The sequence below is a fragment of the Solenopsis invicta genome, chromosome 5 (assembly GCF_016802725.1).
Source record: "Solenopsis invicta isolate M01_SB chromosome 5, UNIL_Sinv_3.0, whole genome shotgun sequence".
Taxonomy (NCBI): domain Eukaryota; kingdom Metazoa; phylum Arthropoda; class Insecta; order Hymenoptera; family Formicidae; genus Solenopsis; species Solenopsis invicta.
This window is the reverse complement of record NC_052668.1, coordinates 24,631,345-24,653,521: the sequence shown is the minus strand read 5'-3', so window position 1 is coordinate 24,653,521 and position 22,177 is coordinate 24,631,345. Positions and strand designations below refer to the sequence as shown.

The window sequence follows — 22,177 nt, the reverse complement described above, 5'->3', positions numbered from 1 at the left end:
TTGTATATTGCGAAGAATCGAGAAGAAATGATCTGCAAAAATCTCAAAGCTCTTTGTGCCAATATTTCTTTCCAAGTTTACTTCTCAGCTTCGCCGATTTGACATTATGATTTTGCGTCCAAGTTCGCCAACAGCTCTCTTCTCGTCCGTTTTAATTAACTTATATACTTCTTACGTGCACAGTTTACTCCTCCCCTTCTCCTTTCCCGAAATGACGTAATCGTTTAGAAAAGACGTTAGTCTCACTAAATAAAAGAATAAGCAAGTCGTCAATAAAAAGAAAGCGAAAGAGGCAACGAGTCTCGCGCGCGCGCGCCGACATTCAATCTTGATTCTCCTAATTATCCTTAATTTCTAATACCGCCAGAGGTGACGTGATCCGTTTAAGAGCCCATGGCAAGTCTCTCTCGTCTCGTGATTAATTTATGTAGTTTCTTACGGCGCTTAGAGCCCTGTGGCGCGATCAATAAGGAACGAGCGGGCGATGCAGCCGTAGCAGGTACGCGCAACACCGTATACCGTTATATAGCGGTCGGACCTGCACCGTAATGGTAGTGGCATTCTCTCTCTTTTGTTGGATTTTAATTCGTTCTGCGGAGTCGCCTCGACACAATCGCGATAATGAGACCAGAAAGGCACGCGCATGCCAAGTTTCCCCTTTTAGGTTCTCTCCCGTGAGTCAGCCGCGCGCGCGATCGATTTCCACAAAACGCCCGCGTGTAATCATCGGAAAAAGAGCTGCGAATCACCGTTCCGTGGTAGGTGGTTACGTATACATAAGGGAGGAAAAACCGTAACCGCGCTTGATCCGTTTTGCAGAAACGAAGCGGCGGTGGCGGCTGCGCGCCGCCGCGATTCCGCGGTCTGAATCGCGCGCGATCCAAATCGCCGTGATCGGCGAGTCGCTTTTGGAGCGACGATGACGTACCCGCGCGCGATCGGTATAATGGCGATCCCGTGGAAAACGATCGCGCGTAATTGGATAATGAACGGTTAACGGAATTACGAATATTCGGAGCGAAACGATACTCACACTCATCGGGTATGGGCTATGTTTCCACGCTAGCGAATCGAACAATACCTTTAACGGCCGTTCGAGCCGACGATACCGATACCCATGCGCTGCTAAATTTAACCGAAAGAAGAAAAGATCGTGTTACGGTTAATGAAAGAGGAGTGTCACGTAAATACGTTACGACGACGGATGTATACGCGTAAGGTTAAAGTTAGTGCATCCTGGAGCAATTTTATGGAAATCCGGGTTTTGAAAATCTAACAGCGATTAACGAACATGGCCTCATTAACTTAATTGTAAGCACAGGCCGTCGTGTTCGCAAAAAGAGGCAAGATTGTTCCATGAAGCTTCTAGAGCCTGGAATAATTAATTAACGAAACGGTAGAGAAGATTATTATTTGTTTTATTCTTAATATGATTGTGACTCATTCTTTTATTTGTTCATTCACTTTGAGATTCGTAGTCTTGACTTTTCATCAACGCTTTTAATAATTATACTAACATTAAAAAGAAAAATTTCTGAATGTTAATAAATATTTCTTTAAATAAGCATTAATGAAGTATTTAATTGCGGTACATAAATATTTACTGTACAAAAAAATGATACTTAAATTAAGTTAATGGTTTTTATACTAAATAAATATATATTTACATTTAGTAAATATTTTGTTAGTGCTATTTTGAATAAATATTTATTAAAATTTAGTCACTTTACCTCAACGCACTTTTATTTTTAGACGTTACATTTTTACACGTGACTATTGATTTGATTGTTGGGAAAAGATATCGGACCGTTTCTTCATTACTTTTCCTCTACGCGCTGAAAGGTCGAAACGTCAGCGTTCGTCATTTTTATTGTTAACTTATTGTTAAATTATTAATCTGACACATTGTCAACCGCGGCGCGACTCGCATTAGCAATTGTATTTTCTTTCGAATAATTATTAAAATAATAATAAGCTCGCGAGTTTTTTTTTGGTCGAATTAGAATAAGAAAGGAATTGGAGGGACCGTCGCATGTCGGTCAAAGGTTAAAATAGGTATATCGTTATCGATCCCTTATGCATTTCAAGCGTAGCCTACTTTCCTAAAATATTCTTTACGCCGCTTTCAAATAAACAGTTGATTCGCGATACGAATGGAGATGCTTGCCGTCGCCCTCCCAAAAAAAAGAATAGAAAAAAAGAAAAATTTCCAAAGCCACCGAAAACTTCGGTACAGATAGCGACTTCCCGAGCTCATAAAAAATTCTCTTCCTCGAGTACATCGTCACCGTCGTCGTCGTCGGTACGAGCGAGTTACGGAGATGCCACGAAGTCGTCGCCGTCGCCGCTACCGGGTGTCTCTCGCTCTTATTTGCATCTCAATCGCGGCCTAACGTCTCCCCTGGCAACGGCTATGAATTTTATTCCGGTCTCATATTTCTGGTCCCCATTGTGGCGTGCGCGAGGCGCGCCGCGCGGCTCTTCGCTATCAATCATCTCCGTCGCTGCCGTTACTCGCCACCTCGGGGCTGTATTCCGAACTTTTGCACCATCCCGCGTATGAAGAAGAGGTCGACGAGTCTTCGACGACTCCTCTCTTGCGCGAATTTCGCCTCCTCCGCCTCTAGCCCTTTCTCTCTTCTTACCCACCCGATAGTTCCCTCCTCGTCGCAAACGAGAATTCCGCAAACGCCCCCGGGGTCCGTGAAATACGTGAGAGATGCGCGCCTAGACGCCGGGGATCTTCCCGTGAGAAAATGCAGTGTGCAGCGATTCTTCCTCTTTATCTTGGGATATCTCGGTTAAACATCGCGACCGAGAAATCTCGTCGGACAGACGAAACACACACATATATTCCGCGACATTCCCCGCATTTTCAATTTCTGTCGTCGTGTCACTCCATCCGTGCGAGCTTACGGCATTGTTGATCGTTTCTCTTACGGATGCTGGCGAGTATTAAGTAAAGTCTCGCGAGTGGAATTTCTCCGCAGAATTCAACCGGACCGGGAAGACAACGTCGCGAAAAGTCTCATGGGAGGTCTCTCGCGAAGAGCGCATTGTCGTCTACCTACCTGTTTATATACCGAGTCAACGTTTCTACGTTTGCTGCTGCACTTCAATAAAAATCTATAGCTCCGATTGTTCCTCGAGCAGCCGCGATAAAACAGACGTGATCAGCAGGTGGCTCGTATATAGACCTTTTTAATCATCATTCTTTCGTAACAAAAGCCCAGATGATGCCTCGAGTGGCAACGCTATACATTCGTTATTATCAGATAAAACGGAGGGCGGCCCTATGGTGGCAAAACTCATAATGCTCGTCAACGGTTTAAAGAAATGAACGGAACGCTGGATATTGCCGGACCGTCATATTCTCCCTTCAATAAAAGTATCCTATCAACGTCTCCCCTCATAACCCTGGCGCGTTTTCTCTCGGTCGCGATGATATCTCGTGAAAACGCGAAGGGCAAGACTACGAGCTCGTTCCCTCCCGGTAGTTTCAACTCGTTTGGTAAAAAGAGATGTTCGTACGCCGCCATCGTGAAACCTGTGGGAAAAGTGCACTTTGAGACACCGAGTGTGTTTTATGAAAAAAAAAATTATAGCCCATCAAAGACATTTCATTCCCGATTTTAATGCAAGTACGTCGAGATAATCGCTATTCGTTTTTTTTCCAAGATTTACTTAATTTCAGAAAAGGCTTTTTTAAATTAATATTTTTAATTGACTAAAAATATTTTTTTAATCCGTGCAATCTGTTTTTACAAACAGACGAGCTTTATCGTTACTTCAATGTTTCAGTAAGATGAAATTTAATAAAGAATTCTAAAAATAGTTTTAATAAATTAATGTTTCAATATTTTTCAAAATTCTTTTTCGATCGTTAAATGGTTTGTATATTTAACTCAACAGTCTTTCCAACAACAGTCTTTCCAACAATTGTCTAAATGACAATTAATATAACATTAATGGCAACGAGTATCGATTTTTAGGTCTAACGGAGCCACGGATAACGAAGCTAATAAATAGCGAAGCTTCATTAATTATTGAGATTACCGATTTATATCAATTGCTTCTATTATCTATTTATAGAATACCAGTCATAATATTTCTTCTACATAGAAAATGTAGAGGAATATAAAACATAATTAGCTTATAGAACTTCTTATAAAGAATAGAATTATGTGTCCTACAGAGAATCCTACATATAGAACTATTTTCTCCGTTGTTTACATGTAAAATATTAACTGGACGTCTTACGTAATGTCGATAAGGCGAAGTGAGGAGTTTAATATTTACACTCCTTTGAAATATATCAGAAATGAAATATGTCTTTGAAATACGTCATTCGGATGTGTCATTTGAACTTATCCGTGAACGCACACCTTAATATGGTATATTTGTCATACATTTCAGTTGTCTTTATCGTTGTAATTTCTGTTACGTAAATGAGCACATTCGTGACAAAGCCTAGTTGTAAAACATTAAGTATTTAACAAGCAATTATCTCCGTGAGAGATTTTATAATTTGAAAATGAGTTGGCTACTCTTAAAGTTACGTAATATTTCTATTAAATTGCTCATTTTTTTAAAAGTCGATAACTAATTCTATTCATTTCACGGATATTTTAGTAGAAAAGTAGCTTTTTCTATTTCAAGTGTTTTAATAGACTTTTTATATAGGTACGTAATTATCTTGAAATTTGAAGAATGCGTTAATGAGGATGGGCGTGATGTTCCTTGCGAAGTATAACATGCCGGAGCGCTGTTACACAGCACCCGAGCATTATTAACTGCTATCGATCAATACTACAGAAATCTAAGAATATGATATCAGAAGCTGCAATACAACTGAATTTAACTAAATCTGAGTTTAATCAATTTAATCAAATTTACATATTGCAACAAAAATCGCAAAGATGCAAAAACATACAACGATTTCTGTAGTATTGATCGATAGCAGTTAATAATGCTCGGATGCTGTGTAACAGCGCTCCGGCATGTTATACATCGTTATAAATTTAATAGAAAATTGCAAGTCATTCATTTTGATTGCTTTGATAGCTCTGATGTCACGCACTTAAAAAGCAAAATCATTCTTCTTTCACAGCTTTACTTTATCTATCTTTTATCTATCTCTTCGCTAATATTTATTTGTATTTAGTAGGCGCTCAAAAATTCACTTTTGATATGATTAAAAATTAATTTCACAAAGACAAGCGCGTTTTCTTCCTTCTCAAGATCCAAACTCGATCACGTCATATCTCGATATTACGAGATTTGCGGTGTTCATGTCAATATCGTAAAGATATAAAAATACGACACCGTAAAAGGCTCTCGAGCGCGATATCGGTTATCAGTCCGTGCAATCTCGCCATACCAAGGATTCATTCGCATCTGCCGGGACTACCTACCAACCGTCGCGATCGATAGCTCGTTCCGAAGGATTCCCCTCGCGGTCTTACACGTGGACGAGAAGGCGAGGCTGAAACTCAAAAGTCCGCGGCGGGAAGCACGGGTCGCGCGAGGACGCACAGGTTTGACTGATTGCACGGTCGGCAATTCTGGCGACCTGCGTTTTCTACTTGCCCCTTATATAGATCGTGAATTATATACACACTCGCCCTTCCCACACTGCGGCAAGCCTACGACACGTCGTTACAACACGCTCAAGCGGAGCGACCGACGGATCGATACTTTCGAAATTACCCATGCTAATTGCAAGCCCAAGGCCCGACGGAGTAACCGAAAGATGCACTTACGCGACTTCAAAGGAGCGCGAGACGAGTTCTTTTTTTTTTATAATGATTAGAAATGCGCGAACTATTCGAAAACGAATTGAATCAGAATAAGATTCGATTCCAGTCGGATTTGAATCTCTTCGATTCGAATCCGAACTGTTCGAAAATTTTGCATCTAAAAATTTCAAAATCACATATTGACAATCTTATGATTGAAAGCGACTTTATATAATTAATATTATTATTTTTTTTATACGAAAATTTTTTTTATTATCTATATGTGAAAATGAAACCTAATTTAATTGTATTAATTAAACGTTATGTTTCTACGATTCGAGTAGAATTTTGTTGCTCGATTCGGATTCGAATGAAGAAATGAAACTCGATTCGATTCGGCTTCACTCTGTTAAATTCATAGTGTCGAATTGTAACCAACTTGAGTTATTTTTAACCATTCCTATAGGTCGTCATTACTCACACAACATGTCGCCAATTTAACTGAAACAATGAGGTTAAGCAATTTAACTACGAAAATGTTAAATGTGACTCAAGTTTTATTTTAAGCAATTTAACCACAGAAATGGATTGATTAGGTGAGGTTGTTCTTGCAACTACATATTCTGTGTTAAAATAATAAATTTCAACATAGCTAGAAGTTAAAGGTAACAAAATGTTATTTAACCCAAGAGGAATTGCTCTAAACTTGATCTTTTAATATTTACACTGTGAGAAAAATGATCAGATTATATTAACAAAACTTGTATGATTGAGTGCTTCTGGTGAAACCAAGCAGAATTTTTGGTCATTGTAATAGGACTCTGGTTATTATAATCAGAACGTTTGATAGACTTCACTTCTAAATGATGCGACAAGATTTCTTTTCCAATGTAACAGTGCAGAAAACCTCGATTCGCACATCACTAATAATACTCGCTCTAATAATAGTATACATTAAGACGACACGTGTTTCTCGTCACGTGAAACCTGTCATTCGTACGTTTTACGAGCCGGTCGAAGAATTACTTCGCTGCGACAAGAGCGGCCGAACGATAACCATGTTGGCGAAGTCGGGCGCGAAATTCTAGCTAGCACTATCAAAGCTCGCTTATCGCGACCGCCCATCGAGGCCTACGGCGCCGTCGACGGGCCTCCGTAAAATCGATATCGTTCTGAGAAAGCCGGCGCGTTGCGTCACATAATCGATATAATCCGGCCGCCCGCGAGAGCAAAGCGGAGCGCGCTGTCAAAAGCATCCGAGTACACGTCGGGCGCAGCGCGGCGTTACATCAGAGATTATTCAATAAGATCCCCGACTTCCCTAAAGCGCGCGCGACACATGCATCGCCCGCGCGCGTTTCTCCGCAAGTTCTCGAAAGGGCCAACTACCGGGCGGAATCGGATGGAAGGGACGGGACACAAGACGCGCGCGATACACGTCGAGGAAACGTCACTTAGCGTAGCTCTAGACGTAGCTCTCCTTCGACTGCGAGATCCTCCCTACTCGCAGGTGTCTTCTTTCGGTAACGCGACGTCGCTCGCGACCACGTTTTCAAATGTCAATAGAATAAGCGAATAAGCGTTACTTCGAGTGAGAAAAACCTGTGCGTTTTTTTTTTATATTTTTTCACGAGAGTTGCATAAAGTGCACCGCAGTCTCGCGTTTGATAATTGAACGCGATCGTGGAATAACGCGATAAAAGCTTGATTACACACGCGCGACAACGTAAAATGTATCGCCCGGCTCGGTTTTCCAAGCTTTTCTCGCGCCCGCGCGTGCAACCGCATTTTCCGTGGACCTAGCCCATGCGGCCCGTGAAAAATGCGTTTGTCCTCCCCCTGTAAATACACGACGGGGAAATTAGCCGCCGATGTTTTCGAACGCGGTCGGGTCGTTTAAAATCGGTCGCAGCTGCGCGGCGCGGAAATTAGCACCGTTACATCGATAGTTAATTTTGATTATCAATTATTTGCCTACGAAATGACGACCGGGCAAATTTGCGTAGGAAATTCACGCAAAAATGAAATTCAAATCAATTCTCGTGGCGTCGCGCCTGATTAGCTATGCGCATTACCGGCGAAATTATGCTGTCAATTAATTAATATTTGATGTCTAACCTAATTAGATGAAATGCGGTTTCATTAGGAAATATTATATAATGCACGAGCGGGGAAATTAAACAGTACGAATTAATTAAATAACACGACTAATTGAATACGATATCAATCTGGGGACAAAGCTCGAGCGACGTATGTGGAAGACGTAGCGAGTTTTCGTCGAGTGTGCGTAAATCTAAAACGCCGGTTGTCCGGCTTGCGCGGGCTAAAGCTACCTGTCGCTATTTTAAGGCTACGTAACAACGCGTCAACGTATAAAACACGCGTAATGTGGCCGTGAAGCTAAAACTGGTAGCGCTATATTCGCGAAGTCTTTGTACCCGATGGGAATCTATGTATGGAAATTCATTAGTCACAAAGGACCGTGATACAAGTGGTCTAACGGAAATAATTGCGGTATTATTCTCAGTGTCCGGAGTGTCACGTTGCTCATTTCCGTCAAAGGATTTTCTTCTAATTACTCTCCTTGAGAGTATCTCGTGTCAATTGCGGTTGAAAATGTTGAAAATGGAAAAAAAATTGAATCTGACGGTTTTGTCATGGAAAATCGTTTGACTCAAAGTTTACCACGGTCTTTGTGGAAATACAGAAAATATTTACTTTGAGCGGAGATTTTTTTTTTATGTAAAAGTAGAAATTTTTAATGTTATATATATTTTGTTAGAATTTTATTACATTAAGAGTAGAAAAGAGAGAGAGAGAGAGAATTTTTATTTATTTTCCGGATAAGTAAAATTTAGCAGTTTCTAAAATTATACGTCATGTAATCATCAGAAAAATCAATAAACGGAGTATTTTCAGACTCCCTAATTAACCTAATTACTTAAGTGAACAGTTCGCTGATTAGTATTTCTACACCACATTTTCTCTCTCTCTCTCTCTCTCTCTCTCTCTCTCTCTTCTTGTGTCAGCCTCTTTGCCTTCGATCGATAAATTTAATAGTACCAAGATGTTCTTGTCGAGTATTTGCAGACACTTGTAAGCCCATCGACGAATCGTTCGTTTCTCACATTTGCCCGACGACACGTTTGCTTGTTTGATTGAATTTTTTCGGCTGCAAGCTGTACGCTGACCTTGATTTATTCGTATGTAACGCACGCGCTCTATAGCCTCGGGGACCCAGCCAGCAAATTTATGGCATACGATTTTCCAGGGTCACGTACGTATATAATCGCGGTCTGTCCGACTCACGCCTCCGTCCACTTCCCGATATCACGCCAGATAATGCACACCGATAAGTCTCACCTGTCTACATCCGCATTGTCCCGCACGCATAGACTCGCGCATTTCCTCCCCCGTATTTTTACGCTAATCGTGTGACCCACATTGCAAAAATCGCGCGGATAGAAATAGGTAGAGAAACGAAGTAAACGCAAAGACCAAGTGTCTCCCGCCAATATGATTCATGCATCGATCTTATTCCATCGACAATCTAAGGCTTCTTGCATTACAGTTGGCTTACGCGAAATGGAACGTATATCTGTGTCAAACAACAAAATTAGCAATTTTATATTCGACAATCTAACAATATTGCATTCTGCCCTGGATTCCCAAATTTTCTAATGACAGCTCCGTTATATTATGCAATACTTTTTCGACGATCTCGAAAATGAGATTAATTTGATTTACCAAACTAATTGTTGATTAAAGATCCCGAAGCGGAGTGCCGTGTCGAAGCACATGTTATCTCAGTGGAATTCAGTAGCGAGAATCAATCTAATTAGATGTACCTTCGTCAATTGCTGCAGAACACGGAAGGAACATTCGTGTGTTAATTGAATGGATGCGGTTGTTGCATCAGATACACATCACGCTCGTGCAAACGTTGAATCTAGAATCTTGTCAGCGACGAGAGAGATCCGTTATCGACGGAAAATAGAGTAAAAAAAAAAATCTCCCTGCCGTCTACATAAATTTACGTTAATCCTCCATTAAGTAACATTCGCGGTTAATTCGACGACATTTATTTTCTACGGTCTACTTAAGCGCTGCCTCGGATCGGTCGAAATCGATTGTCGCTACGAGTCTCTCTCACCCGGCGATCGCACTTACTTTCTTATACAGAAAGAGCGAAGAGATTCGAGGGTTTCGACGCCCGGCGTAGCTCCTCGCGATAAGGAAATTCTCAGATAGGAGCCGTCGGCGCTTTTTCTTTGTGTAGGACTCTTCTGGAGTGAAGGAGAACGCCGCCGGTCGAACTGTACGACAGTTCACTCGACCGACTACGGTTCGACACGTTACGGACAGACGGCAGTTTTACACTGACCCCGCTGCCACTAGAACCTCTATGTATACCACCGTCTACTACCTACCGCACTCATCACATTGCGTGACTGTGTATGTGTGAGTGCGTATCCGTAGTGACGGTCGCTTACTTATGCCAGTCCGAGTCTACAAACATTAACGCCGAGCTTACACTAGCCACCACGTCGGCAATGACCTGGCAGACGTCTTTGTCCGATAAAGAGTTTCCAATTTTCTTCTTTCATCTTCAGACACTTCTTTTAGATGGTTCTCATATGATGATTCAGAAAAGAATATTTTGTATGTTCTAAAGAATTAATTTCATTCTAACTAAGGCTATGATAGAAAGATGGTGTACTGTGAGAGAAAAGTGGTTGATATTTGTGGCTATAATCGTATAATGAAAGAATTATGAAAGTCCATTTTTATAATTATTACTGCTGTAATGTAGCTAGCTATAACAACTTTATGTTTTCTGTCAACTATGAAAAAATTTTACCATAAATTATGATAATTTGAAATATTAATACAGTAGAATATCAAGATATGGTAAAGATAAAAGAAACATTTTTATATATGAAATGCAAGAAATATAACTACAATACTTTTAAAACATTTGCTTACCATTTACATAGTGATAATAACTAACAGCTATAATTTGCATGGTAAAATAATTATAAATATGTAGTTGGCATCGAAAGTCACTGTGAGTTATAGTTAAATTGTGGTAATTGTAACAAATTTTTTCTTTTAGTATAACAAAAAAGACAAACTCTATTTTTTTGGAAAATGAAAAAGATGAGATAATCTAATTTTTAATTATAGTATTATAAAACTCATTTTGATATAAATTTCCGAAAATTTTGTAATAAAAAAATTAAGAGGCTTTTTGTTGAACATTTTGAAAAAAACTTACAGGAACTTACAACTAGTATTCAGACATTTCAGAATTCTTAGATGAAATATCGTAAAAAGTTTGAAAATCATGTCGAATAAAATCCAAGTTATCCTGTAAGTATTAATTTTAAATTAAATAGATCTTCGTTTATTACAGCTGCTCCAATCAAACTGTAAACACGATAAGATATTACTCGGGAAAAAAATGTTTATATTTACATATAAAATATGTATAATTACATATATTTTATTATATATGAACATATTTATATATATAATTATATATAAATTATATGGTTATTATGTATAATTATATACAATGATTGCACATAATTTCATGCAATCATTACATATAATTATGTATAATTATATGTAAAAATTATTCATAAATGGAAAAAAATAGCTGAATCACTTTTAACGACGCACGATAAAGTCCAATAGTAAACATTTAAAAAGGAAACATTGAAATGTTTAGTTTTGCTATATTATTTTATTATTTTCCTGAGCTTAATTCGCGAATAAATGATAATCTCTTGATTCTGCAAAAACTGTTTGCAAGTAGTAAAATCGCGAGTGAAAATGCACGAACAAAAGACACGAGTATGAGACAATTGCATTTGGATATACATATGAAGGGTTTCCCAAGTGAAATTTCTTCGTTGATCAAAGGATTATTTGTAAAAAAAGGCCAGTATTATGAGAATGGACACGTTCTACCGAGCAACATTTATCGTGGTTACTCAACTTATTACGTAGAATGCGTTCAAAGCATAGAGGAAATGCGCATGGTTCGCTATTTGCAATTCGTTTCTTACATAAACAGTTTCATACATTCTCACAGATAAAATTTTTACAGTGAAAAGTATGCGTTCCTTGGCACGGAAAATCTTTCGCATTGAGACGGAGAACAATGAAAAATTGATAAATCCGCTTGTTCTAGGAAGACTACGTCGAACATCTCTCCGGATATAATTCCCTCGAGCAGCACGTCGCTCGAAAAATCGATATCAAAAGCATCCCGTTCCTTATCGGCGGGATTTCTCGGCCCCCTAACAGAATTTTCTCGTGTCTTTTCAATTACCGCCACGATCTCGACGAGACGCTCGATCTTTCCCACCGTCCCTGTCTGCTTTTCCGACAACGACGACGGCGGCGGCGACAACGGAGACGGAGACGTCTCCAAAACTCACGGAATCCTCCAGCCGACGCGCGGCGTAATTTACATACGATTAATCTTGATCAAGGGCGATGGCACTCCCGTCCGAGGAATGCTCGTCTTCGTCCTTGAATCGGGAATCGGGTTAAATGGCGAACGCGCCTAGCGAGACCATGATGGATCGTTACGTCTTGGCGAACCGAGGCTGCGCTAAGACGAATTCGGCACGGCGGAATCGATCTAATTAAGCACACACGCACGGTCGCGCGGAACAAGACGTCGGGGCGGATGCGGGCTGATTGAATTGCGGTATGCAGATTTGCGTCAACAGAATATTCCGATTGCGTCGCGCGCTCCGGGGAGACGGAACCGCGTTATGCCGCGGATCCGAACAATGCGCTCGTCTAAAATCACACAGGCTCCGTGCGTCTTGCGTCTCTCCCGCTACAATATCTTTCTCTCTCTTGCGCCAATTTCCTTGATTTTGAATCGATGCGTATTGTCGCGCGAGGCTCCCGACAGCGAAAGGCTGGTTAAACGTAGAGCGTTCCAACAATTTCAACGATATAAATCAATGGGCTCTTGAGATTTAAAAGAAAAAAAAGAAGACAATATTCAAACAAGGTTAACGCTTGGACAAGGCTGTAATTTACACTTGTTGACGCGGAGTCTTTCTTTTAACGCGGAATGTAATCGCGCATCACACAAGTTTCATGTTGCATCACACGTTTGTCCCGCCGGAGAGACGAGTGAGTTACGTAACTTGCTTAGGCTTGCGGAAGATGGATCGCCGCGCGTCTGAGAGACGTTATATTATCTCAGGGCGGATTCGGTTGCGGGAATCGATCTAATTAGATAGCCTTCATCAATTGCCGTACGACGAGGAAGGAGTATTCGTGTTAATTGAGCCAATGTGGCGAACACAAATTTGCGTCACGTATACGCGCAACATTAAACCTAATCTCGCAAAAAGGTCGCTCGCTCGACCGCTCGCTCGCAATCTTCGCGAAAGAGATTTACATTTTGTACGTTACATTCGTACATTACTTAGCAGTTTCCCTGGAAGGCGATTGTAATTATTGTGCGCGCGCAAAGTACTTTTCTACATTTGTTATATACTTCCTTTTCTCGCCCGCGCTCCTACGTCCGTTCGATATTAAAGCAGTAAATTGATATTCGCGCAAATAGCAGCTCGTGCGCGATCCGCAAACAGAAATTTGCAGCGTATAGCAGCGTACAATCGTTGTTTATTTGACGCATGCACGCGCGCAGCCCCATCGTTGCTGCCTTCGATACTTGCATCTCCTTTTTTTTTTTTTTTGCTTTCGTTACCGACACACCCGATATTATTACAGCTCGGAGAGCCAAAAAGCAGAGGAAACTCGAAATTTCCATTGCTAATGACGCGAGAGCAACCCGCCCGACGTGTTATCGTTATCTTCCGCCCGGATTGTAAGCCCGCCAGTGGATAAGTGAACGAATTTAATCGCGTATCTCCGAATTTTCCGTGCGATAAAACTCGCCCCGTCCCGTCCCATCCCATCCCCCTTTTCCCATCAACGCAGTGAATATTTAATTACCAAAAATAAACCATTTCAAATTGGTATCTATCTCGTTATTAAAAGAACACTGCGTTAATTTTTGTGGCAAAATAAAGACGCCATTATTCCGTGTATTAATCATTGAAATACTAAATTTATATTTTTACGCCTGTTATTAAGAGAAATACATTTTTTTGCATTTTATTGGTAAAATTTTAAATAAGAGCCTTTTCAAAGAGAAGTTATCGTATGTCGGAAAATTATTTTATTTATTGTTATTGCCCTAGGGATTTTCACGATTGTACAGAAAATCAGTAGGAGATAGCTTCTAAGATCAGTATTCAAGAAAATAATTATTATAATTAAGCCTGTGTTTATTGATTTTGTTATTCTTTCGTCAAATAGTTTTATTGAAAATTATCTTTCATGCCTTTATTGATTTTTGCTTGGTTTTTTTTTTTACATACGTACCACATCGTTCATTTTTAACCCTTTAACTCGTAATAGCAAAAGAAACATGATACCAATTATAGGCCAAAGTAGTAAACACGAGTTAGGCTCGTGGTGCGTATTACGGGCCACATATAAGAAACACGAGTTGGTCTCGTGGCAAAAATAAATCTAGACCGCCAAACGAATCGTTAATAAAATTCCCAGATCCTTATTCGTTTGGTGTGCGTGTGACCTTGTCCTGCAACTATGGCGCGCGTCACAAATCGTACAGTCACAAATCATCGTAGGGCAAGGGGTTAATCAAACACATTTCTTTCACTGCGCAGACATTTGTTCCGAATTACGCTTTAACTTGAGTCTTGAGATAAAAAAAATCTTGGGAGTACGAGTATCTCGTATTTTACAAGTAAATGTAGTGAAAAGCACGATGGTCCTTCCCGATACTCTCTTATCGGCGAAGCTAGCGAAGATGTAAAAAAACAAAAAAAAACTATCCCGGTGGTATCCGACTCAAGAGAGTTTAATTTCACCGATTGATCTCGAATCTCCATGCCGAATGGGATCCACATCGGAGATCCGCGATCCGCGGCAGCGTCGCACCGCACCGGATCCTCTCTCAATTTATTTCGATCGATCTAACTCACTCTCCGGTCGCGAGAGGAATCTTCGCGGAGACACTCGAGGGACGTGACGCTGATAAAGGATCTCCATTCGCCGGCTGAGACTGGGGCCTGGTAGCCAGAGTAGCCTGTAGTCGCTCTCCCGGGTCACGGGGGCTATCTCGACCGCGTTCCCGTGAATGCGCATTGTCCGCATTGTGTTACCCGATGACTGCCGAGCTAAGGATACCGCAGACAGGATACTGGGGCAGATCGCAGTCGCGTGACGCGCGTCGCCGCGTCGTCATTTATCTCGCGTGGAATTTCAGATATTTCTCGAGACGCGCGCGATTACTACAAGACAATTATTGCGGCATGTAATTAATACGAAGCGTCGTTCGGAATAAACGAACGGTGTAGGACTCATGCACCAATGACCGATCGCCACGAGGATCGGAGCAATTACGTTCGTCGGCGATCGATTCTGTCCCGATGATATCGCATCGACAACTATTGCGTACGGCATTTAGATGCAAATTGCAAAATCTCGCGAGCCGCTCGTGCACGCGACTCCGACGCCGTTACGAGAGGCACATTTATGATACGCGAAAATTGCATGCACGAACGTCTGCCGCGGATATAATTACGCCAACAAACCGGAACAAGTTGGTAGCAGACGAGCGTTCGTTTAATCCTCGCGGAATCACAGTCGGCGCGTTCTCCGTGTTTCACAAAAGATTTTCGGGTACTTACATCTGCACACCACCCGTGCTGCTTACCGCCTTTCGCTGCGCTCGTCGCCCCAAAGTAAGCGGCGCATATTCCGCCGACGTCGTCGTCGCGCGCGTCTGCGAATGACAGCAGTTGTTTCCAAGTTTATCGCGAAGCCGCGGAACGTACCCGGCCTCTTAATTCGCTTGTCTACCACTACGCGCCGGAAGAAGAGAAGATACACGTAGGATAATCGCCACGTAGGTATCCAGCAAAGCCGACGAACGAGACGTTAAGTTGTCAATTCGCAACAACATCCCCTCCGCAGCAATGTACTCTCTATCAGGGGCTAGGCGCCAGAATTAATGGTGCTAATACACTGAGAGAAAAAATTGTTGCGGTGGGAATTATAAGAATATTTCACATTTTAAAACATTTTCGATAAAAATTTTTGTACAAAATAACGACGTGCTAAAGGAAAACGTTCATTTAAATTTGCGACACAAATTAAAATTTAAAGACCTAAAAAACTTTCAAAACTTTTTAAAATTGAATTGTGATTATATCTTTTTTAGAATCTGCCAGTTTTCCCAAAACTTCCACTGTGTGTCGTGACTTCGCGTTTAGAAAAGATGTCGAAAAACGTGTGTACAAAGTAAAGGAAAGTTATTGCGACCGCCAATTTTAGTAAAATGAGCTTGAGCGTGCAGAGTCTCTTTTTTCTTTGTTAACGAAATTTATTCCATTATTACGCCGAAGCGACTTAAACGACTAAGGAAAGCGAAACAGAAATGTGCGGAAAAATTTAATCACGTCAAAGCAAAATTCCCGGAAGAAGATTAAATTTACGGCGTGGCACACAGATGAGGAAAATGAATGATTAGGAGGACTTTACGTTGAAAAGTATCACGAAATAACAGATGGAAAGCTTTATGACAATAATAATAAGAAACAAGATATTATCGGCAATTAAGTCGACATTTGGCTCAGTGTTCCATTAAAATTTTCTTCTCTTTGTTATAATAAAGCAGGGGATCTCGTTAACGTAAGAGCGATATTGCGGATCGCGAAAATCCCTCACGAAGCGAAGTCCGTGCGAAACGCGAAGTAGGAATCGGGACTGCTGCGCCGGAAAGCTCTAAATTTATCGCCAATAGCTTCCTAGGTTGCGCGAAAAGCTATCTTTGATCTCTCTCGCGCTGATTTATAGATCCCACTTTAATATAGCGAAAGAGAGCGTGAATCGACTCGCGAGAAATAGCGGGAGAAATAGGATTCTTCCGTATTTCGTTTACTTCACGGTGTTAACCAGCCAAACGTCGGGGGTTTTTTCCCCTTCCCCTTCCCTCTTCCGCGAAACGCCAGAATCGTTAATCGGAAAAACAATCCTTCGTCGTGGAATAATCGACCACGATTCGTTTCCCTTCCTGTCCTTGCCACGGGCAGGTGATCCTCCGCCCCGGGAGGACAGAGCTAAATGCTCGTCGTATCGGGTAAAATTACAGCAACTTAATCTCCGTCCTCATTTCTTTCTCCCACGTCCTTTTGCGCCCAGCGCAGAAACTTCCGGATATTCCGGACACGTAGACGATTGGACTAAACTTCTCTTTAATACGTTTCGCGTCCGCGAATATATGCCATGCTGTACGGAAATGTTAAGAACATTCTCTCACGGTCTGCTCCTCTCGTTTCCTTACAACAGTAATTTTCATTTCTAATTCGAATGTTGTGATAAAATGTTGTGCGTAGTCGGAGCAAAATTTATGTGTAGAGACGAGAAAATTCCTGATTAAAGTTATTGAATTAAACCGTATTTTTCCGATTCTCCTGATACTAAACGAATGTGCTCGACTCCTGCACGAGAGAGCGAAGAATTATTGTATATTTCTTCGGTTTGTTTGGCGCGATCAAAGAAATATACCCGCGCACGTTTCTTCTTTCCACAATACTCCTGACCGTAAATGATTGACGAACGGTTGATAAATAACGTACAATTTTGCTCGTTATTTGAGCCGCAGTTTCGTCACTTCGTGTGTCACTCAGCGCTCTCGATCGAGAAATGACAATCGTCGAATCACATTAAAAACGACAGGAAACATTACGATTGTCAATTACGGAATCCCACGGAATTTTATATAATAATGTATGTGTACGGCCTGGATATTTTATGGCGTACATTTCAAATTAAATAAAATGGATGAAAAGGCAAAAGAATTGAAATCTACCTTCGTCATTTCAATAAAATAATAAATATAACATATTTGAAAAAGAATGCGTCGATTTTATGTTTCAGATCGAGCCTGCAAATGTTGCACTGCGTAAAATGGTGAGTTTTTTTTTTACGGTTATGAACATTTATGTGGAATATATAAATATAAAAAATTAAATTATAATTTCGTAGTTTTTACAGACGCGAAGTTCTACGTAAATCCATTTTTATTAAACTGTACTCTCTCTCTTTATTGTATTGTATTTGAAATTACATTTCGTTGCAATGGTTTGATGGACAATTAAACACAGGGCTAAATATTTGTTTTAATGTATCGCAGCTCTTCCCAGATAATAAATCTATCAGATGTTGCATTCACAGACCCATCGTTTCAAATTAAAATAATAAATAATTTAGTAATTACCTGTCCGATGTCTCTAAAAGCTCGTTGCACTGACACTTTATCGCAATCGCAGATTCTAAACACTTGAATGTGACTAGCGCAAAGTACACCAAAAAAAAGTTTGATAATCAGGCCTAAATGATAGTAAACTTTTATGAAATAATTTTAATTAAAATGCAAGATTAATGCAAGCAAATATTTAGTAATATTTTGTAAATGCTTGGTAACCATTTCGTAATCGATTGGTTACTGTTATTACATTTGATTACTATTATTATAATTACTAGATATTTGGTTACATTAATGAAACATTTAATTAAAATTATTTCAGTAAAGCGTGATTATTATTATCTAATTCTTTTTTTTTTCAGTGTAAATATGTGAAATATTAAACCTGGATGAAAACGCTAAACCCTCGTCTAAAAATTTAGTGTCTTCATTAGAATTAATTTCGTTCTTTCAGGCTTTAATGTGGATCATTTTAGATGTTAATAATTTGATTCTAAATCCAGAATTTCCACGTTATTCCATTCGAATATATGATCAAACTCTATCATATGATTTTTAATATCAGAATTTATGTTTTTTTTATGTTTCATAATTCTTACTTAATTTTTTGTCCAATCCACGTAAAAAGTAAAAATTATCTAATTTCCAATTCTAATTTTCAATTCGTAAACTTCAATCCCTAATGAATAGTCTTTATGATAATTTGTAATTCCTGTTTCCAATTGTGCATCGGTCCTGCAAAATGAATAATACCCAACGTGAAAATACCCGTTTCGATAAGTACTCGTTGCTTGCAGATGGTCGATTGGAAGAGTTAATTATTTACGCGAACCGACACTCTCTAATCGTTCATAAAATATTACTACAGTTCCCAAAGTATACTTGGCTACTTACCGCTTCTCTTCAGCGAACAATAATAACACTCGACTTTACACCGCGGCTTACATTTGAATGTCGGTTGGTGAATGAGCACGCGGTTACCTTTCGCCGTAAACAGCGTGCCGAAACGACAACAATTATCAACCGCTAAGATACATTCAGTGCCTCGTAAAATATATTACGTCGAACATTTTGTTCAATGTGCGAGCTAAGCGACGGATAAGTCTCGCCGTTACTCCAATGTATGACTCGTCCACTCTTTTATTTTTTCTGTTTAGTTCCTGAAATTATAAAGAGATAAAGAGTCAGTTAAACTGATATCAAAGTTGATTTACATTTATAAAAAATGGACGCATCAGTGCTCTTCATCCGATTGATAAGTTACATCCTAATTTTGATATTAGCAGAAAATTTAAAACGTAACGAGTATTGTTAAAGAAATAATAGTCGTAAATATCCTGAGAACGATAATTTATAAATCTCATTCTTTGTCGCTTCGCGATATATCTACGTTAACGTGTCAATCAATTCATCGCCATCGTAAAATATTTAACACACTATCGCATTTTGCACATTAAATCCGCAAATTTATGTGATTAATTAACAATACAAATATTATGCCCGTCTCTACTGATATCCATTTTCATTCGCGGATCTCTCTTTCGCGAATAAAAATTAATGAAGAACACAATTTCGATGCGTTGCAGCAGATACGCGAAATATTTTCAATTCATACGCCGAACAATATAAATATCAATTAATTTGCCGTGGCCATACATCGAAAAATGTATTATTGCTTGCATCTATTAAATACGAAATACAGAATACGTTTAACAAACATAATCAATCGATGTTTGAATTGGAAATGCATGATTATAATATACCAAATAACTTCAATAAAATTTTATGCACCAGCGAATTTCACACTGAAAAAACAATTTTGCCGAAATATAGAAATACTGAAAATAATTACGTTGAATTGTTTATAAAATTGTATAAGATGTTTAACCTGGATGCTACAATGGCAATGCTGTTTGCAGCAACATTATTATACTTGGCTGTCCATAACTATTTTAATGGCCCAACATAAAATTTATTTTCCGATCCGTGTCCAGCTAAATTTTTAGATGCTGCAATAAAATTGTCCTTTCCGTGCGGTAATAACATATTGGAAAGCTGTTAATATTTCTCGACATTTTCTAGCCTAATTCGTAATTCATTTCTGATTCACTGCATTTTTTATTGTCACCTTTTTCCTCGATAAAAATTTGATTCGATATTATTTGAATCTCGATCGTAACTTTCTTTTTCCGCGTGAAAAAAAGAAACTTTGTTCCGAGTGAAACTTCGCATATGAAATGTGGGCAACTCGGGACGCGCCCCGTATGCGTACCCCCGTTGTGGAAGCGTGCGCTTTCATACCCTTTGATCGCCCTTCCCTGCGCAGCAATAAATTCCATCGTCTCGCGTTTTATCGTTGCGTCTCCTTTCAATTTTTGCACCATTCGCGTAAGCATCGATCTTCGTGTTTCTATGAGTCGACGTCGCATATCGTCAAGCGCGACAAATAAAAGCCCCCGGGCTTGTACATACATACGGGTACGATTCTCGCCGGCAATATTTAACCAGTCGATTCGGGTGTGTCAAACGTACTCGTCGATAATCGCCTTCGGCGAAAATTGATGGGCAGTGCATCGTCGCCCGTGGAATCCTCTGTTTTCGAAATTGCAATGTTGGAGCGATGTGGCAAAATATGAACGAAAACGAAGCGAGACGCGGACGCGCGAGTGCGGCCATCTCCCCCATCCCGTTTTCGATAAAATTGATTTACCCTTATGTCTATACGTTTTTAATTATATAAATAATTACATTGTACGCGTGTACTCAATTAATAGGAATTTTAATAAATTTAAATAATTATTTAATAAATTTCTCCATTGAGTGGCATGTAATTATTTCTTGAGTATATTTAGTTATATAATACATTCGTGTGTAATTTGCGTATCGGTCGTATAAAATATTTTGATTGCAATACAGACAGCATTATAAGTAGGCAAGTGAAAAAATATTGGTGTCTAATATCTCGTTATAATTACTTCAATAACTAAGATATTTAATCTTGCTTATTAAAAAACATCATGTAAAATAATTATAGCGATACAATGGAATACTGTTTACATTTACTCGAATTATTACGAGGTTATATTAATCTATAATTATCGCTATGTTTTATTGATTTTTGCTAATACAAACATATTGCTAAAGAACCCGGTAAAAACTTTTTCATATAAAATCATGTATGAAACGTCTTCGTGTATTCTCTAAATCTGAAAAGGAAATAAGATAAGACTGTCTATACATATAATTATAAAACATTTATTTTATTATAATTTTTTTTTTTTTTGTAAAAAAAAAACTAATCAAGTATTTTTTTCAATTATTCTTCTGATTTTCCCTCTATGTGGGAACATATTTTAAATTATTATATGCAATTAAGTAAATATTATTTTATTTTCTTTTATATAATGTTTATGTAATTATGTATAATTCAACATATATTTGTATATTTTTTTATATGAAAAATTTTTTACCGGAAATATACGAAAAGTAAATTGTAAGAATTCAAAATGCCTCTAGTTAGTTCAATTCCCTGGTCCAATCACCCTCACCAATCACCCTCACCAGCCACTCGATACTTTTCTCGCTCTTATAGTTAATACATCATTTTACAGTAAATACATCATTCGCTCCGTTAAGAGCGAGGAATATCCATTTCGCGTCGCTAAAACCCTATACTATACATTTTCCTTGAAGTTTCTATAACTCTAATAACATACTTACACATTTCCATTTGACTAAAAAAAAGAGAGACTAACAGATGCTAAATTAAAATTACTGGAAAAGTATAAAGATATTTACAAATTTAACCCGAGACCGAGTCGAAGCTGTTTCGTTGTGAATTTTTAAAATCTTTTCCTGGAACCCGATCCAAATCTGGATTCCATAAACTGGCATAAACGAATAGACATCTAAATGTCTCTCTGCCCGAAGGCAATCGCGTGAGAATCACAAAACGCTACTTTCCCCCTTTTTTTTCTTCTTTCTTTCTTTGAGCTCGTATAAATCGTGCGTTTCGCCGCGCCGTGGCGTCGAACGTAAAGGCAAACTATCACAGGAATCGCCACGAAAATACACACCGCGAAAACGCGACGAATAGGAA

The 22,177-nt window shown here is 39.3% G+C and overlaps 1 protein-coding gene across 3 annotated transcripts in view; it reads right to left on the bottom strand.

The window, feature by feature from the left end:
* The window catches only part of LOC105195263 (multidrug resistance protein homolog 49), a 71,351-nt gene extending 61,056 nt beyond the window's left edge, over window positions 1-10,295 (bottom strand). The window contains exon 1 of one of the 3 annotated variants that reach the window (XM_039449842.1): window positions 9,909-10,295. The gene's annotated coding sequence lies outside the window, so the exon portion shown is untranslated. The other 2 variants (XM_026130918.2, XM_011160627.3) reach the window with 2 other exon arrangements.
* Window positions 10,296-22,177: the final 11,882 nt, after the last annotated feature.